The sequence below is a fragment of the Vipera berus genome (genome assembly GCF_964194415.1).
Source record: "Vipera berus genome assembly, chromosome: 11".
Lineage (NCBI taxonomy): Eukaryota > Metazoa > Chordata > Lepidosauria > Squamata > Viperidae > Vipera > Vipera berus.
The window spans coordinates 13342524-13353822 of record NC_138214.1 but is presented as its reverse complement, the minus strand read 5'-3'; the positions used below and the strand labels follow the sequence as shown (position 1 = coordinate 13353822).

The 11299-nt window shown below is 39.9% G+C and overlaps 1 pseudogene across 1 annotated transcript; it reads right to left on the bottom strand.

The window, feature by feature from the left end:
- Positions 1–4392: 4392 nt before the first annotated feature.
- On the bottom strand, positions 4393–4790 carry LOC308673078 (large ribosomal subunit protein eL33-like; annotated as a pseudogene). The gene has a single exon. The product of its transcript is annotated as a large ribosomal subunit protein eL33-like (transcript).
- Positions 4791–11299: the final 6509 nt, after the last annotated feature.

The following is an 11299-nucleotide window of genomic DNA, read 5'->3' as shown; positions in this document are numbered from 1 at the left end:
AAATAACAGAGTTGGAAGGGACCTTGGAGGTCTTCTAGTCCAACTTTCTGCTCAAGCAGAAGACCCTGAACTTTTCAGCACAAATAGCTGCCCAATCTCTTCTTAAAACCTTCCAGTGATGGAGCAATCACCCCTTCTGGAGGCAAGCTGATCCACCGAATAATACTTCTTACTGACGTGAAATTTATCTGTAATTCTGATTAGATGGTTCTGTGATAAACTTCCACCCATGACTTCTTCTCTTGCCTTCAGATGCTTTGGAGAATGGGTGGGCCTCTCTTCTCTGTGACAGCCCCTCAAATATGGGAAGACTGCTGTCCTTCTCTTTGTTAGACTGGACAGACCCAGTTCACCTTATGTTTCAGCCTTTAGTCCCCTAACCATCTTTGTTGCTCTTCTCTGCACTCTTTCCAGACTTTCAACATCTTTTTTTTTTGTATCGTGGTGACCAAAACTGCACGTAACATTCTAAGTGTGGTCTTCCCAAAGCAGTATAAAGTGGTACTAACAGGAGTTGGAGAAGATATCAGTGCAAGAAACTTGCATTTCCAGCCATTAGAAACTTCCCACAAAGAGGTACTTTCTGCGACCCAGAATAGGATGTGCAAAATCTTGGCTGCATTATGCAGCTAACAAAGCAAGTAGTGATACCGTCTGTCCAAATTCCACTGGGGAAAAAAAAGTCAACTTGACTTCAATGTGTAGGTGATGCAATTTCGTTCAGAGTGCCATTATCTCCCAGCAGGGATTTCCCCCCACCTTTCACTCTTTCCATTGTTCCCCCTCCCTCCCCCCATTTTCTAAAATGATTGAACTCCACTTTTCTAGATGGCTATAATTTCCTTTTCTTCCTGCAACTGGAGACCTGAAGTGCTCAACGCTTCCCCGCTATGCCACAAAAGGCCGGAAGAGAAGCCCCAAATTCTTAAGCTAGAAGGGCAGACAATTCCAGCATTTGGCTGGTAGCTGAGCTGTGCCTGGAATCTAGCAGAGATTGCGCTGCTATGAAAGGACGGGCAATTTTATTTCATTCTCTTTGTTTCTCATTTAAGCAGGGAGATTGATTTGGCTCTGTTTCTCTATCAATTTATTTATTTATTTATTTTATTTTAATCCCATTTATATCCCGCCCTTCTCCGAAGACTCAGGGCGGCTTACAATTTAAGCACAAACCAATGTGCTTAGCAATTTAGCAATTTAGCAATTTAGCTTATTGGAACAAAAATACTTTGCACACATTCACACACACACACACACACACACACATTTCCTAATATAGGTAGTCTTTGACAGTTCGTTTACTGACCATTTGACATCACAACACACTGAAAAAAGTGACTTACGACTATTTTTCACACTTACGACCATTGCAAGCATCCCTATATAGGGTCATGTGATCAAAATTTGGATGCTTGGCAACTGGCTCACATTCGTGGCAGTTGCAGTGTCTTGGGGTCATTGTAATGTGACTTTTGGCGACCTTCTGCCAAGCAAAGTCAATGGGGAAGCCAGATTCACTTAACAACCATGTCACTAATTTAACAATTGCAGTAATTCATTTAACGGTGGCAAGAAAAGAGGTAAAATAAATGAGCACAACTTACTTAACCAATGTCTCGCTTAGCAACAAAAATTTTGGGCTCAAGTGTGGTCGTTAGTCAAATTACAGACTTTTTTTGCCCTTTTCCCAAGGACTTTCATCATACAATGTATTCTTGGCCATTAAGAACTCTTTGATATCTATATCTGCGCAAACATTGCCCCCATTATGCCCTGTTCAGTGTGGCTTCTTTTAAGTTGCAAAGAGGATCCCCTCCCCCCCTTCTGAGAAGTACAGGTGTTAGGCATCAAAACATATTTTTGCGCACTGAAATCAATATAGTCACCTAGAAAGGCTGATGGATCACATTTCCTATCCATTCTTTAATTCTGCTTGAAAGCTACCCTTGCTGAAATCAGCAGTAAACACAAGGAGGATCAGTCTGTAAGAGCAGTACCAATGGCCATGCATTTATAAATACTAATGTGTTCATTCATTACAGTAGGAGATTTATAAAGTGTCCTTTGGAGGTCTTTTTTCTGAAAGAGATGGGCATCAGAATAACAATAGAAGAACAGATTAACCAAGTTGGAAGGGAACTTGGAGGTCTTCTAGTCCAAGCCCCTGCTCCAGGCAGGAAATTCTACACAATTCTAGACAAACGGCTGTCCAATCTCTTCTTAAAATCTCCCAGTGATGGAGCACCCAGAACTTCTAGATACAAGCCCTTCCACTGATTAATTGTTCTCACTGAAAGGAAATTTCTCCTTAATTCTAGATTGAATCTCTGTTTGATAAGCTTCCATCCGTTGCTTCTTGTCTTGCCTTCAGGTGCTTTGGAGAATAGATTGACACCATCTACTCTGTGACAGCCCCTCAAATATTGAAGATTACTATCATGTCACCCTAGTCCTTTGAGTTATTGTTAGTTGAATTGTTCTACCAAAATAATAAAGCCATAACTTAGGACCATCCTTTCTGTTGAGATCTGAAGTTCCAGCTTTCTTAGGAGAATGGAAGATAGTCTGAATTATGTGTCACACCCAGGTGTTTTTTTTTTTGTTAAAAATGTCTATAAAAACAAAACAACAGCCTAAATATATAGTTTAGTAAGAAGGGATAGCAGAAAGAAAGAAAGAAAGAAAGAGAAAGAAAGAGAGAGAAAGAAAGGAAACAAGAAAGAAAGTTGAAAGAGAGAAAGAGAGAGAAAGGAAGAAAGAAAGGAAGAAAAAGGAAGAAAGAAAGAAAGAAAGAAAGAAAGAAAGAAAGAAAGAAAGAAAGAAAGAGAAAGAAAGAAAGAAAGAAAGAAAGAAAGAAAGAAAGAAAGAAAGAAAGAAAGAAAGAAAGAAAGAAAACAAACAGGAGATTTTTACAGGCAATGAAATTAGAATAAATTGAACATTCCTCTGTGAAATTACTGAGAAAAAAACAATCATTTTCTTTCCTTAAAACTTCCAAAGCTTTGCAACAGAGGGAAATAGAGACTTATGGTTAATTTGGGGCATTTGTTTTGGGGGCTGGGAAAAATATATACCTACGTAAAATAAGAGGCTGCACTCTGAATGTGTAGTCTTTCTTTTTAGCACATACCAAGTATAGAGGAGACTACAAAGGCATTCATGATTAGAATCTTTCCTTTAAGGTCTCCTAGGAATAGATTTATTTATAAGCAAAAAAAAAAAAAAAAGCAAAATTGTCATCCTTCACACCCACACAACCACCTGAAAAACCTATTTTTCCTGGTCTGCCAAATGTAATAAATACAGAGACAGCAGATGGCTATTTATCGTAGCTTTCATACTTACAGGCAAATGGGGACAGAACACCCATCAGCTCGTGACAGATCTGAAGTCTGAAATCTCTCAAACTCTCATTTTGCGGGACATATCCAGTAAGATCCAATCATCCATTACTATTCTGTTTGAACAGAGGTAGTCGTTGTGTTTATCGAAGCAGCCCATTACAGTGAACTTTCTCTCCCCCCCCCAAGAAAAGAAGGCACAGAGCTATCCACTTAACACAACTTAATTTTTAAACAGAAGAGAATGCTTTTCTTTTAAACTTGGAAATGCCCTTCGTGCCCCTAAGCTATTGAAAACAGATTCCTTTTGCTCTTTGCAGATTTTAGTTTAATTTGCTGGAGTACGAACCTGATTGGTTGATACTTATAATACAGGAGTATGAAAGTTCAAATTTTACTGAATATATATGATAAAATAGGATGGATGTGGATGAGAAGAAGTATTTTTGAAGTCAAGGGGCTGTACTTTTGAAAATTTCTTCTTCTTCTTCTTCCTCTTCTTCTTCTTCTTCTTCTTCTTCTTCTTCTTCTTCTTCTTCTTCTTCTTCTTCTTCTTCTTCTTCTTCTTCTTCTTCTCCTCCTCCTCCTCCTCCTATTTTCTTTCTTTCTTTCTTTCTTTCTTTCTTTCTTTCTTTCTTTCTTTCTTTCTTTCTTTCTTTCTTTCTTTCTTTCTTTCTTTCTTTCTTTCTTTCTTTCTTTCTTTCTTTCTTTCTTTCTTTCTTTCTTCCTTCCTTTCTCTTCCACCATCCTCCCCCTGCCCCTCTTCCTTTCCTTCCCCCTCCCTGTTCCCCCTCTCTGTCCCCTTCCTCCTACATGTGATAATGACTTTCTAATATCAACAGAAGAAGTGGAAGCTCTTTTTTTTTTAACCTGACAACATTTCCGAAGGATTGGGGAACATATACTTTATTTCACTGCATTAGAACTTGGAATGATATAGAAGCTATGGCAAAAGGCCCTGGCCTGTGGCAAGATGTTAGAAACTCATGGCTGCTGTTAAAGAATCAGAGGAAATGAGACCTTCAGAGTTTGCTAGGGTAAGCAGTACTTTCAATTTTATTCGCAGCCTACATTTAGATTCTGGATGGATACAGCATCACTTGGATCCAGTGTCCAATGGCTTTGGCGGCCAGGTTAGAGTGGAATTTGGCTCGGACCATGCCGCTGTTTCTGTGGGCCCGGCTCACCTTCCCCCAGATGACTCTGGTCCTGTTGGGCTTGCCCCCGGGAGTGACTGTGTTGTTTTCGGCTTTGTACACGTAGGCACACTTTTTTGCCCAAGTAGAATTCGGTCTTGTTGAGGGAGTAAACGCCCTCCTCTTTCAGCAGAGCCGTGTGCTCCCTCTGGTTTTGGAGGCCTCGTTTGTAGCCAGCAAAAGGGGCCTTGCACCACAAGCTGCCCGTCATGGTGTTGCCTTAGAAGTCCCGTTTCCAGCAGGCCTGTGCAGCAGTGGCCCAAAATGGCGGCGACGACAAAGGAAAGCAGGGTAAGCAGTAGAAACTGCTGGAGAAGACAAAGCAAGAAGGAAGGAAGGAAGAGGGCTTAGGTTAGAATCCAAAAGGGAGATACAAACCGAGAGGAGTTTGCCTGGTGCATAAGCCACAGAGTTAAAAATTTGGTTGCAAGGATCTGTAAATAAAACCTGGAAGGAAATTGGAATCTCTGGAGATGGCAGAGTTGAAACAAAGAAATGAGTTGTGTTTGGTTGGCATGGTGGAGTCAGAATGAGCGATCCCAGAACAAGAAGCATTTCCCCCCCCCCCCAAAGGAGTAAACAGACAAAATCAGAGCTTAGAAGAATTAAGATGATACAAAAATGTGTGAGCTGGAGGCACACAAACAAGACCCAAAGGAGGAGACAGAAGTCTAGCCTGGAAAACGGCACTGTCAGAGCAAGAGAACCCCAAAGTTTTAAGGGGATCAGGAACAAAGCTGGAGAGCCTTTTCTTTTTCTGGAAAAAAGGAGGAAGGATAACTTGTGAGTGAGCGAAAAGTAGACGGAAGACAACAGAAGGCCTTTTCTCTCACAGCAATCTGGTCTTTTCTGCAAAACATCAGGTTCAGGACCACCCTGGGCTGGAAAGGAAGGAGGACCCATAGTTGGCAATGTTTTGCTCCACAAAAGAGAGAGTTTGTTTGTTTGTTTTCGAGAGAGAGAGACAGACAGACAGACAGAGAGACAGAGACAGAGACAGAGAGACAGAATGAGAGAAAGAATGAAAATAAAGTAGGGAAGAGGTACTTTCAAACTTTCAAACTGGATGTCAGCCCTTTGAGGTGCTCCAGACAAGAAGCACCAACCATCAGTACCAAAGCCAGCTTTATCCTAAAGTTACAGCAACAGAATTTTACAAGTCTGAAAGTACATCTCTCTCTCTCTCTCCCTTTCTCCCTTTCTTTCACTCTCTCCAAAACTAGGGTGGGTCGTTCCTGAGATGCGTTCTCCACCCTCATCCCTTCTATAGATTCTGATTCCATTTATCAGACCACTGTTGGGCTGTAGCTCTTCCTTTGTTTCTTAAGGTCATTCCCACATATGGATTGCAGTGGTTTACGTGGTTAGAATGCTGGGTTGTAGATTAGCCAGACCATGTTTGAGACCCAACTGCTCCTGCGTGGCGGGGTGAACTCAGTGGTGGGATTCAAATATGTGAACAACCTGTTCTCTGTCTGGATGCCGCTTCCAGATGTCCATTTTGGGCCTGGGCAACAAAAAATGAGCTACCAGTTCTGCCAAAGTGGTGTGAACCAGCTGAATCCCACCACTGGGTGAGCTCCTAACATTCACTCCATTTCCTTGACAGGGACATGAAAGGGCACTCCAACCCCCCAAGTGTCTCCTGGGCAACTGTGATGTCTCTGGTTAATCCTTTCAACTCGGAAGCACTTTAAAGGGTGTCTCCGACGTGAACGTGACAGGATTTTCACGTCCCACGATGATTGGAGACAGGGCACAAATAAATTGCAATAAAGCTGAAGGGGGACCAGATAGGGGTATTGAAGGAAAGCAGTTTCTAGAACCCATAACAGCATCTGCTTGTCCCTAGTGGTTACATTATTTTTATATTTATGGGTGTGTTAAATCTCGTGTAGGCCATAACTTACCATCGGGATGAACATTGGCAAGAGAATGCATCCCTGTTTTGGGTAATCTGCAGCTACCTTTCAGCGATGCAGCCTTGGAGGCCCCTAAAAGAAGAAAGGGCTGGTCTTTGCAGCCTGTGTAGTGACAATCCTTACATCGATGGATCTACGTAATTAACCTTGACCTTTGCAGTTTAAAATCAACAGAAAAGTTTAAAATCAAAAAGAAAAGAAAAGAAAAGTGAAAAAGAGGAGCTCACTTATTAGTTTTGTTCTTGCTTTCCCTTGATGTCATAGTGGGCAAACTGTGAGTAGAAATATCTGAAGTCTAATGGAAAATCATCTCTTTTGTGATTGGTAAAGTGCTCTGACTTCCCACAATTCTTTTTTTTTAATTGAAAAGTTTTACAATACATTTTATCTTTAACAATCCCCCCCTCCCTCCGCCCACCCCTTCCTAGCCCTCCCTAACCCTCCCCCCCTCCCCCCCTCCCCCCTCCCCGACTTCCCAGAGCTAAATACAAGGTATAAAAGCAAAAAAACAATCATAAACAACCATATGCTAACAACAATAAACTATTTTTTTTAATTGAAAAGTTTTACAGTACATTTTATCTTTAACAATCCCCCCCTCCCTCCGCCCACCCCTTCCTAACCCTCCCTAACCCTCCCCCCCTTCCCCCCTCCCCCCCCCCGACTTCCCAGAGCTAAATACAAGGTATAAAAGCAAAAAACAATCATAAACAACCATATGCTAACAACAATAAACTATTAAGTCTATCGCACTCTAGCTCATATGAAATGACTACAAGGGGGCTTGAACAATTCTATTAATTGCAAGACATCCCTGTCTTTTAAGGATCTAATATTCATGCTTGTTTCAAAGGTCAACAACAGCAATAACAACAATACCAATGGGGGGGAGAGAACAATTTCAATAACCGTTACCTTTAGTTAAAACTCAAGTCAGAGTTTCCCCCCCTAAGTGTAATGAAGTGGCTGATTGATTTCACTAGTGTCAGTTTAAATTAATCCTGATATAAGTGCAAAGTTGGAAATGAAATGTTTAAATAAGAAGCCTCTTTGAGGCCATGAAAACAGCTGCCTTGAAACTCACTTTTTAGATATTTCAAGTCCCTGATCAGTTGGCAGTCAAGGCTAGAAACAAATTATTTGGAGACTTTTCTTCCCCTTTATAAGATCTGAGCTGAAATAAATGGAAAATACCTTGGCCAGCATTCCGGTTGGAAATAGATTAACATAGTTCACACCCAGACGAATATTTCATTAATCTAACAATATTTGCATATCAGGTAAAGCCATTTTTTTCCCTCTACATCTGTACAGGGCTTAGCTGAATATGCTCTGAGAGCTAAGATGGCTAAAGTACTTTGTGCTAATAAAAATAATATCTTTTAAAGCCGCCTAAAAATATGCCGGCTCAGTTTACAGTTATAGGTTTCGTTCATTTATCATGTTACTGTTAAATAAACTATAAGCTGGATCCACATATCATATTAAATCAAATCCAAGGAAACTATATTGTAACCCTGCAGTATGTATGAACCCAGTAATGGAACTGGGAGGGTTCTAGGAACATTTAGGAAGCAAAGAAAATTGAGAACCGCTGAAGACATTTCGAAAGCAAAGTTTCTTCTCATCAAATGGAATAAGAAGAGCTAGGGAAAAAAATTACTGGACAATTTTTGGACGTGGAACACTTGCAGGGTTTATAGGTGTAGAAAAAATAGTTAAGGAAACAACTAAAATTCAGAAAAGGTGTCCCTAAAAACACACTGATTGTAACTGCTTGAACAAAGGATCCTAACATTAGGGTTTAATTTGTTTTCAATATCTGTATTTGTGCATTCTGTTATTTATGTCACTGTTCACCGCCCTGAGTCCTTAGGGAGAAGGGCGGTATACAAATCAAATAAATAAATAAATAAATAAATAAATAAATAAATAAATAAATAAATAAATAAATAAATAAAATAACAGCCAGGATTTGGAGGAATGGAATAGAAATTCTTAAAAGAGAAACTTCCTGGATGGAATGTCAAAAAGAAACACAGAAGTTTTCATTCTGATCCCCCTTGCGTAGGATAAAAATAGAAACTTCTCTTACAAATTTGCAAGCCAAGAAAATAAGCAATCATGTGTTTGCTCTAAACCTTTCTCTTGATTTCTAAAAGGCAAATAACACAATATATCAATATTAAAAAAAATCCCTAGTTCTTCTATTTTTCCATTTTTGGCACCCTGCAATGTAAGCCTTCAATGGTTCTTGGAGATGAAACTAGTGCAAATGAATTTTCTGCCACCTGCAGATTGCTAATCCTGATTTGACATTGCTCTCTTCCCACATAAATGTGTGTGTGTGTGTGTGTGTGTGTGTGTGTGTGTCTGTACGTATTTTCACCTGATTATTAAGTGCTGTCTGTCTCTCTATATAGTTAGATGTAACTAATTGCAAATCTTGATTTGCAATTCTCCATACATTTATTCATAGGCTTCCTGCCCCCAAGAGAGTCTTAAAGCAGTTGATTGCAAAACTGATAACAGTTTTGGAAATGATTATGTAAAGAGCCAGCTTTGAGCTGTTAAAAAGGGAAAGTCTCCACCCTAATATATATTATGATATACAGGTAGTCCTCAGCTTACAACCATACATTTAGTGACGGTTCAACATGACGATGCACAGAAAAAGTGACTTATGAATAACTTTAAAAGGTGATACTTGGTGCATTCGCAATGGTCACCTCTCCAAGAAAGGACATAAATGGTAAATCACAAATAGCTGGAAACAGATACCGTCACCATTATAGAATCATGAATTTATAAAATCAGTAGAGATCTCAAAAATTATCAAATCCAACACACTGTAAGGTTCACTATACCACTCCGGAGAATGACTATCCAGCTTCCATTTGAAAACCTTCAGCAGAAGGGAAGAAACAACAGCATGAGTAACCTATTCCATTGATTGATCTATCTTACTGCCAAGACTTGTTCCACATATCTAATCTGTGTCTAAAAAGGTAAAGGTAACGGTCCCCCCGCATGTGCGTGCTAGTCGTTTCCGACTCTAGGGGCCGGTGCTCATCTCTGTTTCAAAGCCGAAGAGCCAGCGCTTGTCCGAGGATGTCTCCGTGGTCACGTGGCCGGCATGACTAGACGCCAAAGGTGCACAGAACTCTGTTACCTTCCCACCGTAGTGATCCCTATATTTATACTTGCATTTTTACGTGCTTTCGAACTGCTAGGTTGGCAGAAGCTGGGACGAGTAACAGGCGCTCACTCTGTTATGCGGCACTCGGGATTCGACCTGCCAAACTGCTGACCTTCTGATTGACAAGCTCAGCGTCCTAACCCACTAAGCCACCGCATCCCTAATCTGTGATTAGATCCTTGAAGTTTCACCCCTTTGGTTCTAGTCTTCCCTTCTCAGCCAGGGGAAAATAAGTCCTCTAAAATATGGAAGCACTTTAGATATTTGAAGACAGCTATCATGGACCCTTCTCAGCCTTATCTTCTGCAAACAAAGCCACTGAGGAACAGTTGCAGGTTCAACAGTACCCCCAAACTGCACACCTGACCTTTCTACATGAAACACCAATCCATCTAGCTTATGTGGATTCCACTGCAATCTGAATGAGCCTGCAATCCAGTCCAAGCCGGTCAGGTTTCCAAGACTTGATACTGCTGGAAAGAAATTGTAGATCTTGCCTTTCAGATAAGTGAATCCGTTTCTCTAGGCATAAATCTGAGAATTGTGAAAATTCTACCTAATACAGTTTTTATGAAAATATGTCATATGTTCCCCTTAGTGTGTAGTCTTTTGGATCTAGCCCATTGTCCCAGAAGTTAATTTCAAAGTTCTGGCTAGTTTGTTATCTGACAATTGTCACATAAAAGCAAACAAATGTATTACTGTAAGTACATGGGAAAAATAATCAATCCCATTCACATGCTCTTGAATGAAGCTTGTTTGATTCCGAATTATTCATACCAGCATAAAAGAAAGGGATGTCAGCAGATAAAGGGAAATAGATTCCTTAAAGGAGAAGAAGGAAAGTGGGTTGTAAAATCTTCTCTTGGTGTCAATTCTGTGACTTTTATGAACTCTTTAAGAAATGAGATTAAAATTGCTCTGTCCCAATAACATAGGCTATATAGATAATGATAAAAGGTAGTTACAACGTCCCAAATACTTGAATTAATCTCAGCTTTCTGTATGATGGATAGAGATGTAAGTCCAGCTTGCCAACTTCTATCAAGTTCCGTCATTAAATTCTTTAAAGCTCCCAAAGTTAATAGCCATTCTAGTTATTGCATTTTAATGTTCCCTGAGACTTCTGCTAGTTGTGCTAGCTTAAATGCCATCGAAACAGTTTATTTTTTTATTTTTTTATTTGTTATTATATAGACTTTCTCTTTTACATTTCCTTGAACTACAAAAATACTTAAGAAGAATCGGAGTTGAGTGCTCTTTTTTAAATTCATTCCTGCTTTTAGAAAATATCAAGGGTTTTTGTGTGTGTGTGTGATTTTATCATAGTTTACAGTTCACGGCAGTGTCTTTTTGTGTATTTAAAGTTTAGTTAATGCAAGCCTGACAGGAAAGTGGAAGGCAATTTACACTTTTAATGTATTGCAGAACAGCTCTGCCAATGTATTATTTCAGCTAATGGAAAGGCACCATTTTTCTGACATATTGACAGACTGAGGCAAATAAGGTCTTTCGTTTTTTCTTCAGAAGACATTACAGTTCCACACATTGGATATTAGAGAAGATTGGAGAGAGATCTTGGCACAGGAAGTACTTGAAAAAGTCGTGGCTAATTTGTTGTAATTAAGGGAGCTGTACAGG